Raw genomic sequence first — 26,472 nt, forward strand, 5'->3', positions numbered from 1 at the left:
ATCAAGTGTCAACTTCCCCATTCAATGTCCTATATTTTCATTTTGTGATTGAAAAATATACCTGGTAACGATTGTTAAATGAAAAATTTACTACGAATTCAGATCCTTACTTTTAATATTGCAGTACACGTTTGTGTGTCAGTCGTAAACTTGAAATTGCAGAAAAGTGCAGATGAGGCATAATAATTTCTACGAACGAAGAGAATGGTGTGAATAATTTTCAGTAGTGCATATGAAGTTTTACTACCAGAAAACGTGCGACCTGAATATGTAATGTGGACGTGAATGCGTGTAATGAGATTCAGGAGACAACTTACAATCGTCGAGTAGTTGTAAGCGAGTAGGATTGAGTTAGTTTCAGTCATGAAAATAAGTTACCCTGTTGGTAATATATTATAAGGAGTCCAAGTAGCGTTTTATCTTTTATATCTACCATTCCTGCCGATCATAATTATCGATCATAATTATTCTCCATCATCCCAGACCTATAATTGTTATAATTTCATTGAGAGCATGGAGTCAATGAACGTTCCGAGTGACTGCATTCTCTCACGATGATCATCATTATATCAATCACCTTATAGAACAGGAGAAACACAGGCAATTATTTCTGGCAAATCAAATCAATTTCGAAAAAATCAATCGAGGGATCGAAAATTTCATCCGACATTCATGGTGATTAATTTCGAGGGATTATTAATTATTGAAATGTGAAGAGAGATAGGTTGTTCAGTTGATCGTTTAGTTGTAATATCTGGCGGAGTTTCGTCACTGTTTTTATCACATACGATGTTGAGAAATTAATTGATATAAATCTGTGAACGCGAGTTTAATTAATTCTACAGTTATGCACGATTATAGACGGAAATGAAATTGCTCACTTTGCTGGGCTTTGGTCGGGGATTATATTGTTGGAGAAAATTTGTACCGTCCTGTTAACACGTGGTTTTATATTCTAATTAATTTTGTACTATTTTATTTTTCATTGCTATTTTAAGAGGATTTCAAATATTATGCACAATTAACTCTGAATTATCAATTTCTTTTTTGTCGAGGTTCTAAATTAATTAGTTGACAAATTTCCCTCATCTGATTTCAAAGCCAGTGATATAATTACTTTGAGTAGTTATCCGAAATAATAGTCTTTGCAATTAATCCTTTTACCGCTGCCTTACGTTATCAAAAACGTATTTTCTCAAGACCTTCTGTATAACCACTGACGTTTCTACGAACAACAGGCACGGTTTGCAAGCGACACGATTGCAACGTGCTCGTTTCCGAGTTTTCTATACATTTTCAGTGGTATTATTCAAAGAACAGTTCCAAGAACTCGTTTCATTTGCAAGAAAGCATTTGAATGCTTCTTCGACAGTAATCCTCTCATTTTTACCGTGCCGGAAGCTCGTTTAATTAAACTCTAGTCATTATCGTTCCTTTTCAAGTAAATTGTAAATAATAAACGGGATGCATTCTTAGACGTAAGAAAGAGGATAGACGTTTAATGGTACACGTTGTCAAACAATCTTCCACTCTAATTTCATCGTTTCTGAACGAAAGGAAACAGAAAGTGTCGCATACCATGAAATGAATTCACCATCGCGTTACTATAGTTTCTTACACATATTTAATTGAAATGAAAATTCAAGTTAAAAGTAACGTTAGAACTATTAAGCTTTCGCTAATAGAATTGTTGCTTTATCTGTGCAGTCAGCAGTCAGTCCAACGTTTTTGTTCTTCTTATCAGAAATCGCGAGCGAACGCTACCGTAATTATTATCTTCCTCTTTGCCCTTCGACGACAAGCCCTTTTCATCTTTCCTTTATCTCCTTTACTAGCCGGTATCACTAACAGCTCAATGAAAGAAATTTGATTTCTTTCCTTTTTCTTCATTACGAAGTCTCTTTTGCTTTCTTCTCGCTTCTCATCCTTTTGCTTCCTTTTTACCTTCATCTCGTGTCACGTTTTCTTTATGAAAAGAATCGCTCGAGTTAAATGTTCCATGTTCTCTGTACGCGTTATGACTGCTGTAATTACCGTGACACCTTATTTCACCTTTGTGATGCGCATGAAATTGTAGCAAATTCTCTTTTCTGCTATTTAACGTGCAATAATATTAATTATGTTTTTTTTTGTAGTTTAATAAAATTTTAGAAAAGGATTGATTGGGAAAAAATGAAATTTCAAAATTTCGATTTTCAGAAATTTGTTTGATGTTTTTTTTGTAATTTAATAAAATTTTAGGAAAGGATTGATCGCGAAATCATATAATTTCAAAATTCTGATTTTGAGAAATTTGTCTGAAGTTTTTTTTGTAATTTAATAAAATTATAGGAAAGGATTGATCGCGAAAAAATGAAATTTCAAAATTCTGATTTTGAGAAATTTGTCTGATTATAAGTTTTAAATTACATACGTAATTTCTCTCGTTAGAATGTCGAATGTAATCGTGTTACAGTTGTGCCCACAAGGAATCGTTCTTTTACTTTCAGTGGCAGCGAGGCGTGAGTGTCTACGCGAGTAACAGTTTTCCGGCTCGATTCCCAAAACTTTCACGGTTATTCGCTTGAACCCGACGACTTCGTGAGAGATTGTCTTCTGCCGTAGGAAAACGAGAGCTGATGAATAGCGAACGGAAGTCGATCATCTAGGCGAATCGGAAGCTGTGAACCGAGGACGTTCTCACGGCTCAAAGGTAAGTTTCACTCTTTCGGAATTCCACGCTTATCGTCGCTTTACGCTGCGTCTTCCTATCGTGCTTTGCATGCAGAAATATTCGACACGAATATCTTCTTCGAATATCTTCTTCTCAGAATTTATCTGTCATTTTCGTTTTCTTTCTTTTAACCATTTCGTTCGTTGCATCAAACAACGAGACAATTACTTGTATCCGATCGGTCGTACGATTTTCGTGATTAATTGCATTCGATGCTTCCTTTATACCTGTGAGCGACTAAGAAACATTCCGCTTCTGTAGCCGATCGAGGAGTCGTTTAATTAACCTGTTAAATCGCTTGATAGTAGAGCACAGGGTGCTTTGACAACCTTCCTCACCGATAATTTCTCTAGCATCGTCGATTTACGTATCTTAAAGTAATAGGTCACTGCTTACGTAAGTGCATCTTGATGCACTTTCGACTATGCAGAATCGTGCCTCTCCTAATTGCATTGCCTTCGATTTAACGATCATCGTTTGTCATTTCGTTCGTGTAATATCGGGGTCGAAACGGCGGAATACAAAAGAATATCAATTTGCAAGGGATGAAACATTTTAACCCCCTCTGTGGGTCACTAGTGATTCATTAGCTTATCGTGACGCAATTTTCATTAAACGAGGAGATAACGTAATTAATTTTCACGAGGGCGCAGTAAATTTATTAATTTTTCATCGTGTACTAAATTTAATTATTAATATCGCACGCAGTTTCTTTAATTGTCAATTAAAAGGCAACACACAGTATCCGAGGGATTGTAATTTACGCCAGTAAATCTAGTGCAGGATATAGTTAATAATTTTGATGAAACATTTATTTAGCAAATCAATTTGCATAATAGGGGTTGCACTGGTTCATTGTGCGTCAAATATGTACGCTCTGATGATGCAAATCTCAGTGGTATCATTCACACCCGCGTGCAGAAATAATAATAGCTTGGTTGCACCGATGCATTCAGATGCATTTTCAAGAGCGTGTTTCGATCCATTAATGAGTTCGTGTTAATCACACCCTGTTGTTGTCAAACAGTATCATTGTATTGAATTTTATTTTCCTCAAAGTTCAATGCAAGCTTAATTGCACATCCAGCTACAAATTATGAGCAATTGGATCCACAGAGCTAAGATCATATTAACACCGTGTGTCGTCGCCTAACTCATTGTCAGCCCTTTGTGCATCAAGGACAAATGTTTTTCCGCGGGGAGAAGGAAGCTTTTTCTTGAAAACGAAGAGAATAAAATTTTCACTTCGACCATGCTAGAAAGCTGGCAAGAAACGTAGAAGCTACTGGATCCACGTTGGGCATAATTTTCTTTTGCGAGTACACGCAAACCGCGGTGAACTTAATGCTAATCATTTCGCCGTTCCCTTTGCCAGCAACTCGCGCTAATTAGTTTTAATAAGCCGTGCAGTCTGTTGCAGAGATTCGGTCCTCGCGATGGTTTACCTCTGACGACGAGCTCCTCTTGATCCCCTTTGTGAACCGAGACTTATGCATAGGATACGGTTAGAAACGTGGTGTGTTCACTTTGTTCCATTTCAGGAACTTTAGAATCTTAATTGAAATAAATATTGAAAATCTCGATGGTCTTATCTGAAACGTATGACACTTTCAATAAATTATTTAAAAAATATCGCAACCTTAAGACGATAAAAGGGATGCTGTAGAAAAAGATGAAATTAAGGATTCATTTGACGTTGTAATTATTCGGTCGTTAAAATGATATACCGTCGAGGGTAAAGAGATGTTTTTTGCGGAAGTCGGTGCATCAAGATATCTTGCAAGCCTCAGACACGATAATCGCGGACCTTACCGGAGACGGTTAACCTATGCTAAGGGCGGTTTTTCATCGTCGACGACTCAGCGTGTTTGAAGACGACGCCTCGAGAGGAAGGATGATACCATTCTTCACTTTTAAGAGGATCAGGCCGCTTATGATTGCCAAGATCTGCCTCTTACTTCCGTCCCGACGGAAATCATGGCTCGAATAATTTTTCGAATCTCATCGGATGATTCGTAGATTCTTCTCATTATATTTCTGAGAAAAGTTCTTCGAATAGAATAGGGTGTCCGGATTGATTCAGGTTATTCGTGGAAGTTGTGTTCACCATTGATCCCATTCTTCCGGCCCGTCGATCGGGATTCGAAAGCGAGAGCGGTTTGTCAGCTTCCTGGACGGTAATTTCGATGACGCATTCCTTGCGATGTATGCAACCGATTGCATCGAATGCAACCTCCAAGCCACGGTGCATACCTGCGGACGCATCAGGACGCCACGCGTGGGCGTGGAACACGTGCTAAACTGCATACCAACGACGCAGTGTCCACATATGTTTCCATGTGTGCGGATAGTTGTCGTGAAAGTCCGCATTCCGGGCTGGTGGGCGGATTGTCGCTGATCTACGCAAGGTCGCTTGATATTCCTGCAGTGAATCCTGATAATTGAATGAATGAGTCATTCGGGTATGTAGATCGAAAAATTTTCAGATAATTACTAAAGATATTTATAATTATATTATGAATAGTATATAGAGGATGATTCTGTATGAGAAAATGGATGGGAAATATGGAATCAAATTTTTCATATCAAACTTCATTTTGAAGGAAATTGGATTTTTATTAGATTTGGATAAATTTCCCAATGGTAATATTTTTGAGCAGAAAATTAGTTAACATTTTGAAGGAAATTAGATTTTTATTTGATTTGGATAAATTTTCCAATGTATAAATATTTTTGAGAAGAAAATTAGTTAACACTTTCGACTCCTATATAATTTCATTTTGAAGGAAATTGGATTTTTATTAGATTTGGGTAAATTTCCCCATGGTAATATTTTTGAGAAGAAAATTAATCAACACTTTCGACTCCTATATAATTTCATTTTGAAGGAAATTGGATTTTTATTAAATTTTGATAAATTTTCCGAAGGCAATATTTTTGAGAAGAAAATTAGTCAACACTTTCTACTCCTATATTATAATTATTTAATTAATGCAATCAGAAGTACGCTCTTCTTTTTCTGAAATAAAATTCCAGAACCGCGTGAATTATTGATGGCTCATCGATAATCGTTAGCTGCAATATAAATGCAGCCGGAACTTTTAAATAACCTTCCATCGTTTCCGGTGTAACGCAGCCGGGTTTTGCCTGGAATTATATTTCCATAACTTTCTTCGTCCGCGATACGCAGCGTATTCAATACTCGTGGAATCTGCATTTGAAATTAATCGAATTGCACTTTTAACCTTCGAACGGGATGAAATTCAAGCGAATTTTTGCCCTTCGTTTCGACCAGCCTCGACTTTTTTTATCGCTCGAATTATCGATGGATGGTTGCGATAGTATGCTAATTATTCATCGAACGTATAACAATTATCGGGTTTAAGCGGTTTCTACGACGTTCCAATTATTCATTATTCTCTGATGCGTCCAGGATGTGCGTTCGCAACTAGAACAATCAGCGGTCTGCTTTTTTATCCGACTACATTGTGCTGTATTTGTTATTTGCAAACTTTTTCTCAGTCGAACGGCTTTAAACATCGATCGGTTAAACAATGGGTAGCCTGTTTTCCAAGAACGGTGTTTTAATATTTTGCGTCAGCGAATACGTTGTGTTTGTTTTAGAAAATTTCTGGGATTGGTACGAAAATGATTGATATTGGAAATTGGTATTCCTCATAAAAATATTTATTCGGTCGTGACGTAAATTCATAGTAAACTTTCTTTCTGAATAGCTGTATTTTTTACGATATATCTTTCCCTAATGTTTCATTTTAAGTTAAAATTACGGACTCACAGATTGAAAAGAATGGAGTGTAAAGTTTCTTTCTCGCTGCAAACTTGCGTTGCAACGCAACAATATTAAAGCCTAATACTCAGGTACTTTTCATAGGGTATTACATTTCAATGAAGTGAAATTCTCTTATGAGAAGTTTCTCAAGTTTAAGTTGCATTTTTCTTTCCGCAGTTCTCAGAATTGGTTTTAATAACAAAATTCTGCTCGTGCCGTACGACGGTTAAAGAATTTTTCATATTACTTCTCGGGTCACGGCGAATCCCATCTTATTTGAACATCAAACAACGTTAGAGGATTTAATTTAAACTCTGAACTGCATCGTGCAATATTCATAAAAAATAATCGATCAGATAGTTTCAACCATTCCGAGACACGTTTCATTTCCTAGTAATTACAAAAATTTCCTTCTTAATCAATCTGTCTTGAAGAGATTCGTTACGCGATGAATTCGTTCATTATGGCGTTACGATAATTATCTTTATTGTGCCGTTCGCATCACCTTCACGTTTCATTTATCATCGAGGTTCACCTTAATGAGAAAAACCATCGCGAACATGACTTTCACGTTCCTGTTAATCCTGTAGAATGCCACTTTTTTCTGGTCATTGATGTTCAAGCATGCAGAAAAGAAAATATTACTTTATTTATTTTTATAGAAAAAAATGCGACCAGAGATTCTAACACATATCGTGATACTTGGGTGAAAATTTTCCATTTGATACTCGACTCTTTAATGTAATTACAGGATAGGGGTATTTACACGGAAACTTTGTTTCTTGGAGCATGAAATTGAGGCGAACGCTTAATATCAAAATGAATAGAGAACTCGTAGTAGTTATCTGAAAAACTAGTCTCGCGTTAACATCCCGAGATAGCGCGTTTTATGACGAAACTTCTGAAGCGCAACGATTAACTGTAACTTTTATCACCGACAATTATCATCTCCGTGACTGTTGTCCAGGGGATTTTTATTGCGCACGAACACGAGCTCCCTGCGAAAACTTCCGTGCTCGTTCGATCGTTTTAATCAACACGATCGTTAACAGTACATTGTCATCGTAAGTTGTTGACCGTTCGAATATTCTATAGAGGTGTGCGAGTACTCGATTTATTCGAGTACTCGAATTTTGAGTCGAACAATGATCGATCGGTCGAGCCGAGTCGAATGTTTGAATTTGCCGAATTACTCGAAATCGAGCGAACTTTTCGAAACAAAAGCGAGCTACTCGAAAAATCGAACTACTCGAATATTCGAACCGAAAATTCATCTTCAAGTAAATCGAAGTTTTACGAGTAGTTCGATTTTTTCGAGTAACTCGCTTTTGTTTCAAACAGTTCGTCGACTTTGAGTAATTCGGCAAATTCAAGCGCTCGGCTCGGCTCGAAGAATCGAAGCGATTCCATCGTAGAAAGCATCTCGAAACATAAGAAATTCGTTGGAAAATTATCAGGAACGAATCTTTGGGAAAATTTCCAAAGGATGGTCTTTTAACTTCAACCACGAAATTAATCGTCGAGTGGCGAACAGGGAGGATCGGGCAGACAGAGCGAATCGATTGGCAGGCTTAAGATGGCGAACGGGGGAGGGGGAGAACGATTTGCAAGCGAAAATAGAGCCTTTTGACGGTAGGATCGAAAGTTTTCTCGCGTCTTAATCCGACAGGAATTCTGTCGGATTATTGAAAGCGATTCGCCTTCACCTCTGACCTTCCTGGCGGCAACATTCCTGTTTCTCGGGATCCTCGCCTCTCGAAACTCCTCTCAAGGATCTCTTCTCTCCTCGACGAATCGAAATGGCTGCCTGGTCCACGATTCTTCCCTTTCGAGAATATATTACGCGAGATGAAAGCACTTTTATCTGAATTTCTAGTGGCCGGGGGATTGCGGTGGATGGGAAATTCTGATGACGTCTGGGACCTACACGGTTACCTAAGAAACGCCACGATAAATTCTTCCCCTGAATATACATTTATTAATCATTTTTCTGTCTACCAGTTTCCCCCTTCGCGTGTGTCATGGTGTTTGTTCTTGAAAATTTTAGCCGATGCTTTGGTGTGACATTTTTTTCACAATTTTCTTTCCGTAAAAAGAAAAACATTTTTTAAGAATTGAAAAAAAAACGGAATTGTCCATGTAGAAAATAAATTGTTCTTCTAAAAATATTTTTGCTATCGGTACTTTAGAATTAAAATCATAGAAGAAATTAAATGGATCTTGGTGCAGAATCGACGAGGTTTATTCGAAGCCTCGTGAAAGTTTCGTGGGAGCAAAATACGGGTCAAATCGAGCTTCCGGCGCGGAAGCGAGACGGCAAGTGGACTCATTTGCGTCAGAACGAATTTAAATCTCGTATCGGCCGCAGGATTTGATTGAAAACTGTTCTCGGCCCGAGAAAATACGCGGAACGTTCGTGAATCGAACGTGAATTTTCAAAGTTTCATTTATTTTTCACATTTCGTTTTATTGATCCTTTTTTCTCTTTTTTTGTGAACTAAATTTAAAAGATATTTAGTTACCTATCAAGTTACATGAACAATTCTGTGAGTATCAAATTTAATACTCGATCATTTCTTCGACTAATTATGAAATTAATTAAATTCAATGGGAAATTAAAGGGTGACTGGCTTGTACCTTTCTGAATTTAAATTTGAATTGTGGTCAATGTGGGATGAATTGCAAGCTAATTGGTAAATTATATTGAAAATTGCGTTAGTGACTGATAGGTATATCAGGCGATGAATATATAATGATTCAGGTGCAACAGGCTGTTGTTTAAACACATTTGCAAATGATTAAATTATAAGCTTTTTAATATTTAAGGATTCATTTTTCAAAATTATCTTTTCATCTTCTGACAATGTAATTAGTAAAACAAACTTTGGATAATTCTACTTAACAAATTGCAATTTGTAGCGAGAGTTTTTTCATTTTTGGTTTCTCTTAGTTAAATATATATTTAATATTCTTTAACCATCATTTATACAGAAAGTAATATTTTTCAACTATTATGATAGCTATCAAACATTATTGTTCCGGTGAAATCATTGTAAATATTTTAAATCAATTTCGCATCACGATCACCGATGTTTGCAATTTTACCGAACAATATTTTCCAAGCATTATGCATGTTTACCGACCGTACTCGCAATTCAGACAGCGATTAAAAGTCATAAAATCATATTTCTGCAATCGTTCTCGCAATTACTAAAAACAAGAATTTATTTTACTGGTGTATCCTGTTGAAATTTAAATTTGAAAAGCTCGGCGACCGACGAAAGGAAGAATTTCAATCGATCTCTCTTGGTCGTGATATTTTATTTGTGAGAAAAAAAAATGTGGTAGAAACGTTCGATTCGAAACGCGAATTCAATCCACAACCATTATGCCACAAAATGAACTGCATATCGACAATTTTTGCTTGTGATTTTACGCACATTCTATTGCATATTTATATGTTTCGAATATTTCGTTTTTATGTTTCTGTCAGGCAGTCTACTATAATTAACGAATCGCCAGACAAAGAGATTTCACCGTGCAAAAACTCATTTTGATTTTAATAAAAGAAAAAAAATTGAATTAACAAATAATTTGAGTTGTAATCGGAAAATTTAAAGTTCATATTTTGTAGAATTAATGTTTATAATTTCGATGTCCAAAGTTTATGATTTACATTTCGGTTTTTAAAATAAATGCACGTTGTCGCTGTGGAGGAGTGTTTCAATCAAAGAATTTAATATATTTCGTGATTAATATCCAAAATTTGACCACATTGATTTTGTCGATGAAATTCATATTTCGGGCACAGAACCGTGTACGAATTCGTCTGATCGAAAATGCAAATAGTCGGAAACGTCATCGTAGCAAAACCAAATTTATTATACCAACGAAGCTCGATTGTAATTTCCGCTCTAATAAGCCACCCTGTAAATCCGGCCGAATTTCGTTAAATCGTTGGATAACGAGATTGCAACGGTATCCACCGACCGTTGTATCACAATTAATGCAAAGAAGTAATGGTCTCTCGTTATTCCCGTTTAAAACGTGACGTTATGTCATTAACGAGCAAATAGTACCAATAATCGGTTGTTCTAATAATCTTGTTATAAACCATTACGTTATTTCATCATAATATAGCGTAGAACATTATACTAAGCAACGGTAAATGAAAAGTAATGATATTCCGTTCTAGTTTATTTCTATGTAAATTGTGTGCAATTCTAAGTCAAAGTCAGGTAAAAAATTCTTGTATGTCAAGTGCGTAATAAATAATAAATAAGGGCGGGATAATTAATAAATATTAGTACCATTATACATTTGTCATAACTGCATTCAATTTTCATTTATAGTGACATAAAGTAAATAAGGAAAAAATTTAATTTGAAAGCTCTCATAAATCTTTCTTCTCAGAACAACACTTTTCCATTTCCATAATGGTCACCGTAAAAGGGTTATAGAGTTGACGATCTATCATATTAAATAAGAAAATTTTCCAAGTTCTGAAGAAAATTTGGACACAGGTACACAATTCTTCAATTAAATCTTATGCAATTTCCAAAGTGCATCGCCTCTTGTTGATAGAGGATTCTGTGGGGGTTGTGATCGCATCGTGGCGCCCTAGGCGCCTTGGGCCTCTTTCCTGTCATGGTCGCAAGGTGTCGCGCGTGTAACTTCATCCTTTCTCGCAAGTGCTCCATCACGAGCCTTGTCGATATGTACAAGTAATTTTCGAGTAAAGTTTCGACTTCGATTTTCTCGAAAACGAAGACACTTAGGAAAAAATTTTATTCTTCCTTTTCGACTGATTTTTGCATGTAGAATCACCTCCTAATCGGTTGACCATGAATCGCGGAACACCCTGTATATAAGATCTGTGAATATAGAATTCTGGCGTTCTGGAGCAGGGACCGTCCACGTCAGCCCCACTGGACGATTCCCGAAACGAAACGCCATAATTTTTCCGCCGGCATTCTACAATTCTTTCAATCGAAACTCGACAAAATCCATTTACTTTCAATTTCTTTAACTCGACCTCCGGTTTTCCGGAGAATTAAGTTCCGAGGTCGCAACGAGTCGCTCGCAGAAGGCCGCGATCTAGATCTTGACTCGCGCGAAACCAGTTTGCGAGGCCAGCGAGCTGCTCGTTGCAACACCAGGCTGCTGACCCTTGTATTTTCCGAAGAACATAATTGCGCAGATTGATGCAATCGCAATTAAAAATACCCCGTTCAACAAACAAAAATTCGTGGATATTCTGCAGAGGAACCATTTGAGATTTGGGGATAAACGAAAATTGCAATTTATTATTTGCAGAAAGTTTAATATCGATGTTAAATCAGCCATAAAATTGAAAACAGGCATTTCCTGGTAAATCCTTAATAAAAATGAAAAGAATATACAACATTTCCATCATGTATTTCTCTATGCACCATTCATTCTCTTTCGCGATATAAAATTTACCGATTACACATGATAATTTCGATACATAAAATCTGCAAATATGAGCCACAGAGTTGAACGTAAAATTGCTGGAAAATAAATATCAATACCGGAATTACCTGCCAATGAATCGCCATGAAATATCAATCCCTGTAGAATCAAACCTTCCCGGCTCGCGATCCTTAATCAACGAATCTGTCGGTTAATAAAAGCGACATGTTTTATCGGTCCTCATATGCTGATGATAATAAAACGAATCCTGTAGACCAGCGTTTCGTTGAACGACTAAATAATCCTTATCGAAATAATTCGTACGTTTATAAATGTCATATTTGACAATTTTCCTAATGACTTTCGTTTCTGTGGAGAGGCTCCTCGAAAATGTTAACTTTCTATGGTTTTATTTTCTGGTAGGATGTAATTAAAATATTGTACATTTAATAATTATTAAAATTCTTCGAAACAGGTTTCACAGGGGATAGAATTCGAAAATATTAAAATCTCAGTTTCAAAACATTGTGAATTTAATAATTTTTAAAATTCTTCGAAACGAGTTTCAGAAGGGATAGAATTCGAAAATATCAAAATCTCAGTTTCAAAATATATAATTAAAACATTGTGAATTTAATAATTTTCAAAATTCGTCGAAACAGGTTTCGCAGGTGATAGAATTCGAAAATATCAAAATCTCAGTTTCAATTTTCTACCACCAGCTACGTATATTTTTCTATACCAACTCCATCGCCTTGAGAACCCTCGAAATTCAAGTATTCCCGATTCGAAATCAAACTGCAATACCTGAGCAAGCAGTTCCTATCCTTCGTCGGATTCGAGGCATCGGGCTTGAATTCCGTACTAACAAATTCTCGGAATATGGAAATCCTAGAAACTGTCTTATCCTCCATTCTGGCTATACACTCGTCTCCGATCCGCGAGAAAGCAGGAATTCGAATCCCTGTAATTGCTGGAACGAAGGTAGGCCACAATTGACGAGGGTTATGCGATTAGAAGACACCTAGACACCGTGTGTCAGTGGCGGAGGTTGTTCCACCAGCGCGATCCCATTATCCTGGATTTTCGAATGGGACCTAGGAGGTTACTTCTTCATTCTCCGCTTCGAAGAGGAACGTTGTACGTTGAGGTCGTTAAAAAGTCCCTCTCTCAATCTCACGGACCGTTCCTCACGAGCTAGGACCAACAGGGATGAAAAAGATAAATGAAGAATGAGAGGAGAAAGACGAAGGGTTGGAAGTAATTTAAGGATACGAGAGGTTGAAGGTTGGAGTATTTTTAATATTTAACAGGTTCACTGCCACGCAAACGACATTTCCAAAATCCTTCTAACTATCTTTAGAATTATTTCTAATTAGACGAGGAAAAAAGTTCCTAATGGTTTCCTTTGAAAAATAAGTTGAAAGGATTACAAATGGAAAGCAATCTTCAGAAACCATTTACAAACGATCCGCCAACGATCCTAATAATAATCTTCTACAAAATATCCTCCATTCTCGTTTGCTGGACGATCCAGTACCAGTAAACTGGCGAAGATCGTCCAGATCCGTGGGAGAGCAGCAGAGAGAGCCATCAAATAAAATGTAGGATCGTGCAGACGCGATCGAAATCACTCATAACGTCGTAGAAGAAGATAGAGAAAGAGAGCCGTCTAGCTAGCACGATCGTGAGCAATTTGAGCACCGTTAAGTCCCGCGAGAGAGTCTATTTCGCGTGCCCTCACGACATCTCTAAAAGACACCTCCTCGCATGCTGCTGGATCGTCTTTCCACGTAATACCTTCTCGTGTTTGTGTCGGGAGTTCGATGCCCGACACGCTCGCTCCTCGCCCATTTATTCTTGTCTTTAACCCTTCTCCTTACCGTGACCTGTTAGATCGCGATAGACCCTAAAAGAGAGCTCACGATACGAGCTACAATTTTCTCAGTAAAAATCGAATCTAATTATTTCAGTGATTATTATCAAAATTTCTCTCAGCCCTGAGAAGCATCCAGACAAAAGGGTTGAAAATGAATTTCAAATCTTACAGCTCGGTTGAACGTAAAATGTTAATATTTTTACAGAAATTACCACCGAATGCCCTTCTTTTGTGTCCCTTAATTAGGGTTGTGGAGATTTCTCGGGAAGAATTTGTTAATTGAAGCTGCAGGCCGCGTCTTTCGACCGTGGGTAGGGACGGTCGAATTAAATTGGGGGTCGGTGATGAAGGGTGCGAAGGCGCGCCGCTTATTAGGCGGCACCATCTGCTGCCACTTATTGTACCGTGATTCGTCCCGGGATATTGCGACTAAATGTGGAATTTAAATGCGACGTTTTACCATCACTGGTAACCTTTTTTTTGTCCTGCAAAGGGAGAAGGGACGTTGAATTTTCATTAAGCAATTATTCGCAACACGGCCACCCTGTCGTGGACAAATGTCATGAAATAAGTTTTACGAGCTCCGTATGGCACTTGTAAAATGCTCGAATGGCACGATGAAAACGTGCTTGCGCCTTTATAGCGTTTTGAGATACTCGGGATGATGGTAGAGCCATGAGCTTAGATTTTAGATCATCGTTATGGTTCAGATTCTGTTTCTGAGAGGCTCTTGGGTTGATGTGATATTTTTATAGGTGTAATGGAAAATATTTTTGATAATATTTTAGAAAAATTTAAATTAGTTATCCTTAAGTTAAGTTTAAGAGATTCTCTGTTACACGAACACTAGAGGGATCACATGTTTCACGAAGAATGTTAGCTGAGAAGCAGTTTTGTTGAGATTAGTATCGAATTTCAAGGCGAGACTTGAAAGAGATCGTCTATTACACAAGAGGATAGTAATTTCAATCTTACCCTCCAGCAAGGACTAATAAACTTATCGAACGTGGTGGTAGGTACTTGCGTTACATAGCTTACATAACTTTGGCTCGACATCAAAGACGAAAACGAACAATGTTTACGGTAAATTATTATAACAATAGTTAGACACGTACGTCTCAAAATTGAAATATAAAATTCAGAGTTCAGCAATTTTCGAAATATTTTTAAATTAATAACACTTGACTTCGGCACTCGAAGTTTCGCCCCTTTCAAAGAGCCTTGAAATTCCTGAAAAATGAATCCAGGAACATCATCGTCGCCCGCCAATTTTCCTGAAGCATCAATCACTTGTTTCAACTCTCAAATTTTCCGAATCCACTCGATTCAGCGTTTCGAGTAGAATCAGCGTCGACAACGGTTCCGATAATCAATCAAACGTCAATAATCCTGAGAGTCTGACGTGTTGGGGAAAAAAAGTCTACGTTTTTTCCACGAGGATTCAAGAAGCAGCGGGTCGTTTAACCGGCGATATCGCGGTGACGAACGAGCGGAAACCGAACGGATAAAAATCCTTCAAACTTTAGTGACTTTGTGTCATCAACACTGAAATTCAACTGATTGGATTCTGAACTTCTCTCAAAATATCCAGGTGTCCATGAAAGTGTTATTCTGAAATTTCGCACTGTGTTATTCAAAATTATAGCGATTCGTCTCGGGAACCGTCCACTAGAACTCGTCAGAAGGGTTGACGTGGACGGTTCTTGCCCCAGATGCCCCAGGGTGTTGAAAATACCCTGAAGACCTCTACACCGCTGGATAGAAGTGAAAAGTTCCGTAGCATTTTTCGATAGGATCAGTAGATTAGCCACATTTCGTTATTGAAAATTGAAAAATTGACCAATCAGCCCGCAGCTTGAGTGGCAAGACCCGCGGAGTAGGGGACTAGAGCACTTGCGAGAAAGGAGGGAGATACACCCGCGACACCTTGCGGCCATCACAGGAATGAAAGGCCCAAGCGATGGGGCGCCATGCTCCTTTCATAACCCCCACAATAGATAATGATGTTAAGCCAGTATGTACAGTATTGATTCCTGAGGCTTACGCACGAATCCGCGTGTTTCCCCTCGATCCATGAATTCTCGTGGCATACCTTCGACATGTGAAGCGTGAAGATGCCAGCGGTGTCACGCAAACATGTCGTCCGTCGACTGAAATTAGACGGTCGGACCGCAACGTCTAAGCAACGGATGCTTGCCCCCCGGGTATTTAACGAGTTTCATGCGGTAATAGTTTGATAAAGTTCCTCGACGGCTCGAGATCCTCTTCCATCTTCGTCCCTCTTCGGGAAGCTTACTTTTCGCCTGGTTACACACCTTAGGACAGCGCTCTTTGTCGAGTGGTCACGACGCTCAGCTGACAGCGTGGGACAGTATGGTAATTCGCGGTTGTGAAAGCTCGTCCTCGATGAAAGATGAATATTTTGGTCGTTTGTTTGCCAGCCTTGGCGAGTAAGGTGAGGCTTGATGGATGTTAATGAAGAGTGAAGTGTGGTTCAGTGGGCTGGTGACGCCGTGTCACGTTCCCGCTAACAATGAGTCTTTTGAATGACTGATGAAACTGGTATATTTGGACGGAGATTTTTCACGGCTCTATCAGGCGAAACGTAAATGCTTTTCTTCGTGGTTGAAACTTTTTGTTTAGTGAAATAATTTGCTGTTAAGGTTATTTAAAAATTCGAGGTAAATTGTATCAATAATAGCATTCGTTTTCTTCAGAAAAGACTGTTCAAGTTTACTTGGAAGATCCGATTATCGTTTTTACACAACACAGGAAACGTTTGCATTATTTCACAGAAGTATTCTCAGATAAGGAGTTTCTTTATATCAGAAAAAGAAAACAAGTTGCTTAGCTCGAGAGTCACTTGGAATAATCTTCTTTAAAGATTCCAAAGGAAAGCATTTATGGATTTTCGTTATCACACTTGCATTCTGTATTATTGAGATAAAACACGGTCTTCTAATTAAACGCCTCGTTTCAGAAATTTCATGCAGGTATAATATCTGCGAGGTATTTGAAAATAATGTAATTAAAATTCTTCTCTCATTAAAATGAGATTTTCAAATATTTCGTAATTAGTCTTTCTGTTATTTATAAATTATTAACGATGGTTATTCAAAACATTTATTTTTTAACAAATTGGTAATCCATGTAGTTAAATTCACCTTGCCTTGATTTTGAAAGTGGTAGGAATGAGGATTAGGATCAATAGAAATTCTTGGATATTACTGAGGTTCGAAGGGTCAAGCGTGTGATTCAGGGATGGTGAGTAAGGAATTCAAGGGTCGTATGCGTAATTGTATATAGAAGATAGTGCAGTTAGAGACAGAATTTAGAATTTTCTTATCTTAACCGAAACGCGAAGAGTAAAAATATTTGTTCAACATTTTACTCAACTTCCGTATTGAAAAATCGTGTACAATAACTGGTGCTCAAAGTGCATTTATCTAGTATCTAGTCCTATTTTTATTGAGAATTTTGAGATATTCAGAAACTTGAAATCATTTAAAAATAAAAAGAAAGTGCTTCCTCCACTTAATGGACGAAGACACAAGTTTTCCTTGATGAAGTTGTTAATTCGCCACGAAGTAGATCACCGCGTCACGATTTCCGGCTTTTCGTCGGTGGTTCAGTGAAAGCCGAAGGATCATCCTTCCCGGTAGATCCTTCGATGCCATAAATCGTCGCGATATCGATGACGGCCAGGCACCCGGAGCTTTTTGCTCGTGATTCAGCACGACGATCGAGACCTCGTAGAAATTGCATCCGGCGCTTTCCATTCGATTTTCTCGGTCTCCACTTTTCGTGCACAGCTCCGGGCTAGGGTAACGGGGCACAGTTAACACGAAACACCGCATCAAAGCGATAACGAAGTTCCTTTTTCGCAGCTCGTTTTCACTGGGACAAAGCGGCAGCTTCGCCAATCAGGTTTTATCAGGAAACAATTTTTTTCTTTTCATATTGCAACCGAGTTTTGTAAAAAAAAGTGTTTTAGTTTGCTGCAAACCTATGTTTTGTATGGTTCTATAAAATTGTTCAAATAATTAATCTGTTAGCGTAGAATCTGTTTAGCGAGAAGTTTCTCGTAATAAATTACCAATTTTGTTGATTGAAAAGAAAATATTGAAGAGGTAGCTATAATTAATTAACGAAATCAGTTTAAAGATCTCAGGGGATGTTCTTCTCTACCCCGTTGCACCGTCAATGGAACAACGTTGAAAGCGATCGACGGCCGTCGGCAAGGGGTTGGAAAGAGAAAGAGAAAAAGGAAAAAATCGTTTCCACGTATTCCGCCAACAATTATCGGACGTCGCAGCAGTTTATCTGATCGAGGAAACGTCTGAAGTTCGTAATTAATACGAGAAAAGGGAATTACCCGAGGGGTCCGTGATTGCTTTCCCAGCCACTAAACAATTTCACCCACCCGCTCGGTCCTCTCTTCTTCTCTTTTTTTTTTTTGTCGCAACGACGAGTAGATCCCGGGTAAATTGCATCCCGATCGACCCAGTTTTTATTTCAATTTGTCGTGAATTTATGTGCAAATTATCGGGGTGGCGAGGTGAAAACGACGGCTATCGCAGGAGAGAAAGAGAGAAGATCGTCGTAAGAGGAGGAAGAGGCGATTTGCTCTCGTTAACTACTATTCAATTTGCATTTCACCCGATAAATCCGTCGGGTCACACTCGACGACCTGTTCTCGCGTCGAATTTTTCCTCCTTCTGCTCACAGATTTCGAATAATCTGAGAACTCACGGCGCTGTGTCTTTAAATAGGCTGATTTCGTAAACTTGGATCAAATTAAAATATCAGCAAAATTTCATAATCTCGAGCAATTTTAATTATGACATCTTTTCTTCGTAAAGTGAAGATTAGATTAGAAATGAGATTAGATTGAGATTAGAAATGAAAACTTTATATTCGTGTCGTAAAATCTAGAAGATGATTGCTTTTGCCAGCTCAGCCAAAAGGGGCCATCGAAGCAAAAAGCCTAGTAGATTCTTCCACTCGAACGAGGCACAGAAACGCGATCCTGAAGCATCCAGGATGTGCGTGGCTTTCCTTAGAACCACGATTTTCATGAGATTTCGTTTTGATTTTATCGCGGCCCTTCGTGGAAGGGATCATGCGGTGTTATCGATGTCAGAACGGATCACGAACCTTCCGCCCTTTGCTTCGCTTAAAATTGATGTCGAATTTAGTATCGGATCCTTTAATTAATCTCCTGTGCTTATTTAGAATTTAATCTTTCGAAGAATTAAAGGTATTTTCCAATTCTGATTAATCTATTGATAAGTTCTATTTCTGTTTCTCAAGATATTTATAGACTTTTATCATTAATCGAGATGGTAGATAATCTGGAAAATTAAATTTTTCGATCCACTTTGTTCAATCCTCTTCAGATTGATTAGCGATAAAGTTGATTTTTTGAAACTTAATTAGTAGAATGCGATATGATATGGACTTTGTATCATTACATGAGTATTAGATCTAATGAAACTTGTATGTGATGCTATCGGTGTACAAAATTTACGTAACAATTTCTCTAATTGGTCAAATTGGCGTGTTCATACTTTGGTAAATTAAGCGCTGTTCACGTATAATCGTTTACATGCGAGCAGTATATCCATTTAACGTTTTGTTCAGCTGCATAAAGTTTCATTTTGTGGCATACTATTCCCAATATTTAGTTACACTCACTGCTTATATTTCTCAATGCATAAAACTATAAATTAAATTAAAGATTTCTAATGACCCATAAATTAGAATCACTTTCCATATTAACCCATTGGCTACCACGATCCCAATAGCAATAGGATTATATTAAATAAAATGTTAAATAACAAGATCAAAAATAAAAATTGGACAGTTAATGGGTTAATCTTCAGAGTTCAAGTGTGCAATATGTTATACACATTGCATCGCCTGTTGTAAATGGCGCATATCGCAAGGATTCCCAGTAGATTCGCGAACAATCAACCCTCCCCGTTTCACCTCGGCGCATTCGAAATCGACTTTTCCGCCGAAACGAGCCACTCACCCGCTCATCGTCGCATTTCGATTCTAATCCGTTGGCTCGTCACGGAAACGACGAGCGTGCGATAAAAATCGTTCGATGCGCGAACAAATGCATTTATCCGGGCGATCGTGCGTTTACATTCCGTTACGATAAACGTCACCGTTGGGACGTAACGATATTGCGTTTCATCGGCAATCTCGTTGCACGGATGACGAGCCATTTCTTGTCCCGCTTTTTCCATAACTACTCTGCCATGAAACGAGACGAAGCATAGGAGTATCGAATACGAGAACCGTCTGTACAAATTTAACGTAGATAAAATAAAAAAGAAAAGAAAAAGAAGCTAATCGTTGAATATTTTGATAAAAGCATATTTTCTTAGTTTTGTTGGGATTTTCACACGAACGAAATAACCACCATAGAAAAAGGATAAAAATCCTGAATCTCGGCTCGGCGAAGGTCGAGGCGACCGTTTCGCGCGGGCCAAGCGTTTCTAGTTTCATTTTGCGAGCGTCGAAACGATTTTCGTTGCATTCCGTGCAAAAATTCATAACTTCTGAACCCGGAAGTGAAACGTTTGAACGTCGAATCGACGTGTTTGCAAATGTTCGACGCGCTGCTCCGACGGCTCGATCCGCAGAGAAAAATTGCCCGTTTCGTTGTCCACCATTTTTCTACCTGGAAAAACTACCCCTCTATTCCACCCCGCCGGCGTTCCAATTGCTGTTCTTGTTGTTCAGCTAGCAAACGCGATTCTTTCCCTAGTCGGGAGTCTGACTCGTTTAATTTGCGATGAAATTTTCCATCGACCCGTATTCAATCTGTCCTTGCCTTCGGGTATTTAATTAGTTTTCAAAACATGGATCCTAGTTTCAATGACTTTTCCTATAAATTTGCAAAATTTATTATTTTATCTTGCAAGTCGAATAAATACAATTCCTTTTTTACGACAAACAGCAATTTCTGTTTCTCTTTTCCTTCGCATTTACGGGACCCATAAAACCATGGGAATAGTCTGTCAATTTATTGCTCTGGTGTTTTGATGCGCGCGTAAAATTTCCGATAACCCGCGCACGGTTTGTTAATTCGATTCAGGAGCGACCGATTAAAATCGAAAATAATAAAAATTTTATATCAGCGTCGCATGGCGCTGCTGTTGGTATACATTTTCATTTACTATCGCGATACATTTTCCACAGACCATCGATTAAAATGAATTTCCCATTTTTAAATAATTCTTGTTATAATAATAGAATTGGGTGTTTTATCAGTTCCGTCTAGTTGAATGATTGATATATGGAGGGAGATAATTAAGATTAAAATTAGTGTATGTTTCAATCAATATTTAATCATCCTACAGGTACACAGTATTTCAAATAAGAAACTACAAATATTTCCATTATTAAACATTTCATAATCATTATCTTATTTCAAGTGTTACTAACAGTGAAAAAGTTTATCAGTGCTTGAAACTTTATTTTTATCTTCAAACACGCTGTTTTCTCGCAATTTCGAATTTTCTCGTTATCTAGCTCTTTATAACAGCGAGTGGAAAATAAGTTGTTCTCGTCGGGATAACAGCGATTAGAAACTTTCTCCAGAAGTTGGTCGGCATTCCGAGCGAAAAGCATCTCTGGAAATAAAACGAATTAAGTTCAGCGACGACGAAAGAACAACGAGCGAGATCGTCGATGCAAATTCTACCCTTGGGTCGAGGCTAACTTTGGTTGCCTTATTCCACTGGATCATCCGTCTTTTCCCTGGCTGCTCCTCCTGTTCTTCATTTTCCCACAATCCGCGGAGATCCTTCCAAGATTTCCTACCATTTCTTCCTACGAACGTAACTCAACCTAAATACAAATCAAATAATTCGATTCCATAAGGCTTTCGAAAGGGTTGTTAAATGTTTTTGCAATTAGATATATTTTAAAGCCGACTTAATTGCCGTTTGTTATATTTCAAAATATAAAATTTTGCATTTATTAGCCAACCCGTTTCTAAGATAGAAAATCTTGATAAGGAGGCTATAGACATTTTAATTACTAAACTATTCTAATTACTAATTTCTGTCACTTTTGTTCAGGCCAAACGGTAAGAGTTATCGAAAAAATTCTTGCGCCATTGTGTTTAGTGGGTCAAAATCTGAATGGCCGAAAAAAAATTTTTTTTCCATTTCCGGTCTCACTGGAAATGGCCGTTAGTAACGAAAGGGTTAAAATTAGATTGCCACTCGTAGCGCAAATGTAGAGCGGTATCATTGGAGCACGAGCCAAAAAAGGGTTTTGCCCGAGAATTAACGGGACGACATCATCATACAAATGTCACAGACGCTCAGAAACAATGAGTATACGGGTCCTATGTAACGAGACGACGTTGTAACGGCCGCTTACCTCGAAGACAATGAAGTTTATGCGGCGCCGAGTGCCGTTATCTTACGACGTCGCGGAGGATTAAGTTTCAAGCACCAAGCTTGCATCTTGGCTGCTTATGGCGAATGCTCGCAAGCGTATTCGTATTCGAGCTATTTCGCCGACCGCCTTGTATTTCTCTTCGTGTAGCGTCGTCACGATAAGGGTTGATGTTCGCCTTCTCTTTCATCCTTGTACGTCTATTTTTCCCTTAAACAGACGACTGTCTTAGGATTCGTTTGAAAATCTGATTTGAATTAGAATTACGTTGATCGAAGGTTAATTATATTATATTTTAGAATTTTTAGTTAAAATTAAAATTCGTATTTAAAATTATGACATGAAATAATCACAGAGTAGAACATCAATTTGAAGCTTAGAATCTAATTAATTATGTTTGTTTTTAAACAAATGATCAGGCGGAAGGAACAAAAGAGGTAACTCATTATGCAGTCTTTAGTACAGTTTGGCTTGCAATTCTTAGGATGCAAAGTGTGGCACGTTCAAAGGCAGCTTTTTAAGCGGTACTGTAAGCGCTTAAAGAGTTTCTCTTCATCGGAACAAAGATGGGAATTTAAGCTTTCGCCAAAGCCCTCTCTGTGTCATGCAATTACTTTTAAATTTTTAGTTTGCATGAAAGCGACTTCAAACGAAACTCGATCGCGTTCATTTTGAACCAATTTAGAAGGCGTTTGATACTTCAATTTTCTTGTTAAAGGTGAACTTGTTGCGTTTGTTTTTCTTCTACCTCGTTACCCACGACTCTCATTATGTCCTTCTTTGGATTGTTAATTCGTTACAAAGGTTGGAGATTTTGTCTCAGAAATTCAAACGATACTTCTCTCGTTATATCGTTTTATTTATTCGAATTTATATTTATCTTTAAAAGAAATTTCAATAGAATTCTCGAAATTCCTTTCCTTTGGAACGTCCACCATAAAATATTTTGACTATTCGATGGAGATGAATGGTCGCAGCAGGCAAAACCGTTTGCCGACCAAAAAATGCAGTTGCCTGGGGTCTCCGGCTGGATTTACAAGCGGGATTAACCTAATGGGTTAACCGTGTAAACGCAGATTCGAGTCACGAGAGAGGAAGATCGACGATAAACCGAATCTGTCGTGTTCTAGTAGAATCGCGTATATATCCTCGGGGATAAAAGATCGTTTCCACTTTTGGCGAGATGTATCGGTGCTTTATTAACCTTCATAGGTTCCTACATAACCCTTTAACTGCGGCTACTTTTAGCACAGTCGATCGCTCTAATTTTAAATTATATTACTGAAGTGATAATTTTTATTGTATTTATTTTATTTTTATTTTAGTGGTATATAAGCCACAACCGCTATTTGATATTAGCAAAAATTAACATGTTGTTCATATACCACACCCGCCTCTGGCTATAATTTTAGTATGCGGTTTATAAACCACACCTGCAGTTAAAGGGTTAAAGGATGAAACTTCATCCTTATATTTTCTACGCAATCACAATTAATATCAAGAACACTTTTCTTGCAGAGAATTTTAAATAAAATTTATTGATTACACGAATTGTTCAGACTGAAAATATGTATTTTGTTTCTCAATGGGAAGTTGATACAATTTATTTTTCTCGTTTCACCGATCAAACCGCAATTAAAAGCCATTTCTGTAATTCAAACGCGTGTACAATGGAATGTAAATTCGTGGAAATGGGTATTTTTGAAAGGATCGTTCGAACAGGATGTTCGTTGATTTGCGATCGAATTTAATTCGCCGATTTTCAATTTAGAATGACGATAAACAACGCAGAGGATTGCGGTTCGAACGGTTACTTGTACGGAAATTACAGTGGATAGGTATCAAACGAATCGGCTTTTTTGCGTGCAAACAACCATACAACCCGTGGAACGTTAATAATGCAGCTGGAAATACGCGTAAAGAGCGGGCAATTTACGTTCGAGTTTGATTAAGAGATCCGTTCGTTTGCTCTTTCAACGTTCCAGCTGTTTGCCAATCCGTTCCCGTCGTGTATTCCTATATTGCAAGGAAATTAGAATTTCGAAGGAAATGGTACAAAATATTTTATATATAGAAATAATCGAGGGATATTTATAAAACCAGAAATAAAAACACCCATGATACTTACGAGGGGAACTACCCAAGTGTTACGCTCACTTATTAATGAAAATTTGAAATTCTATAAAAATTACAGCGCATGTAATTAATTATTAATAAATGCAATAATTATTGCATAGCTGTAATAGTTATTCAAAAAGAGACAAATTATCATTAAAAAAAAAAATGTTAGGAACCAAGGATTTGAACCGTGGACCTTTAGCTTACGAGTCATATGTTTAACCGCGAGTTTGTCATACTTCTTACGATTAATGTAAGGAGTAACTAACTTAATTGTTAATATTTTTTAAACAATTAGCCGTCTGCCTCCAAAATGGGGTATAAGCGTGTTCAGCTCGACGAGATCTACAAGGTGGCAAAATTTCATTAATAAGTGAGCGTAACACTTGGGTAGTTCCCCTCGGTAATGAAAAACAAAAAAATTGTGGATAAAAATAATTGCATTTCGTTCAAAAACAGCACGAATTACACATCGCGGAGCAATAAATCGGGAAACATCCATGATTTCCCAAATAGCATTAGTGAAATCATTCGGAAGGAGCTGAAAAGAGGATTTTCCATGGTCGATCGGATTCTCCCCCGGTTTCGGTCTCCTTTCAAGAGGAAAGAAATTCAAATATCCGCCACTTTTTTTTGCCAAAATCTCTGCCGATCGTTTCTGTCAACTGGAGAAAAAACAGGACTTCGCACGGTCAGCGTGAAAGCAATTTGATAGGTCGAGCCATCCGGCCTCCATGGCCAACTCTTAATCGGTTTGATTTGCAACGATGAATGCGACAAATTGCTAGGATCACTTTTGGTAGCGCCCTGTGCTCGGCGAATCCGCTTTGAAACATGCGGACAAGAGAGAGACAATTGCGGCGTGTCAGAGTTGAAAGAGGAGGAAACAATGAAACAATGGTGGCACTTTTTTGATCAGAAATTTTTTACTCGATTGCGAATGGAAAAGCTTATTATCGCACTCGCAATTATTGCCATAGAGAAATTAATTTAATTTCATCCAGAAGGCAAGGTAATAACATCCGGGTCGTAAACAGGATATTCATATTTGAATGATCGAAGACTCGCTCGGATGCGCCGATTCTCGTAGCAAGCCATTATTTTCGAGTTTCTTCACCAGCGTGAAATTATAAGCGGCTACATTTTATACGAGACCGTGCGAAAGTACAGTTACTTCGTCGAGCTTACTTAAGGGATGGAACGTGGTCGCAATTTGTCATTACGCACAAGTAGAAAAGGGAAAAAAGGATGTTGCAGGAAATCAAGAAGGCCACGGTTGGTAGAATCGCTTCCGCTTGTCGCGCAAGCATAATTTCGATGCGTTTCGCCACGCCGCTTCTTTTTTTCCTTTTTGTTGTTATTACTTTCCGGCTTTCAGGTTTTCATTACCACCGTCGTTTAATACCCTAAAGTTGTATTCAAAGGCCTTCTTTCAGGGCGAATAACCACCATTGTTCACCCTCGGTCGAGTCAAAGCTTCTTTTACAATGGTGCAAGATTTATGCGGTTAAAAATTAATATCAAGTTTTTATTATTTATCAAGAAAAGTCATTTATAACTTCTTATTAATAATTTTAATTTAAGTTGGTTAAATCCACAAATTGGCTAAATTAACGCCAGATCGCTCGGAAAGTAAAATGTAAAATGTACAGTTTTGAAGTTACATTTGCTTCGTTCTTCATGCATGGAATGGCTGAAATTATAAGGAAAGAGAAGTATAATAGTAAGGCATTCGTGAGACACGTGAGTGATCGTCACTCAAGATTAACTGCTTGCACGCTTGCAAATGTAAGATCACAGGACATTGCTGCGTATTCCGTATGCTGGTTGCACCGGGATATATTTTATCTATGGTAGTTTATGGCTGTTTAAATCTTAAGAACGAAATAGAGCATGACGTTTTATGTCTCCATCGTAGATAAGAATGTTTTATTTTCCAATCTCACCTGAGTTTTTCTGATATCTATCGTCTGTTACAGACACTCGTTTCTTCTCTGTGATTTATTATCGCGAGAAAAAAAAATTGCCAGATTTATTTTTATGGAATATTTATTTTAGTTTTATTCTATAGATACAATTTATTTACAGGATACTATTTATCTAACAGGATATTAT

The 26,472-nt window shown here is 37.8% G+C and overlaps 1 protein-coding gene across 10 annotated transcripts in view; it reads left to right on the forward strand.

Moving 5' to 3' along the window:
* Positions 1-26,472, forward strand: part of Pgant9 (polypeptide N-acetylgalactosaminyltransferase 9) — a 203,184-nt gene that overhangs the window by 109,102 nt on the left and 67,610 nt on the right. For 4 of the 10 annotated variants that reach the window (XM_076688200.1, XM_034322723.2, XM_034322724.2 and 1 more), the window contains one exon: positions 2,490-2,692. The exons of 3 other annotated variants lie outside the window; for them this stretch is intronic. The gene's annotated coding sequence lies outside the window, so the exon portion shown is untranslated. The remainder of the gene's footprint in view (positions 1-2,489; positions 2,693-26,472) is intronic. 3 more of the 10 variants (XM_034322726.2, XM_034322727.2, XM_034322728.2) reach the window with 2 other exon arrangements.

Source organism: Osmia lignaria, chromosome 4, assembly GCF_051020975.1.
Source record: "Osmia lignaria lignaria isolate PbOS001 chromosome 4, iyOsmLign1, whole genome shotgun sequence".
Taxonomy (NCBI): domain Eukaryota; kingdom Metazoa; phylum Arthropoda; class Insecta; order Hymenoptera; family Megachilidae; genus Osmia; species Osmia lignaria.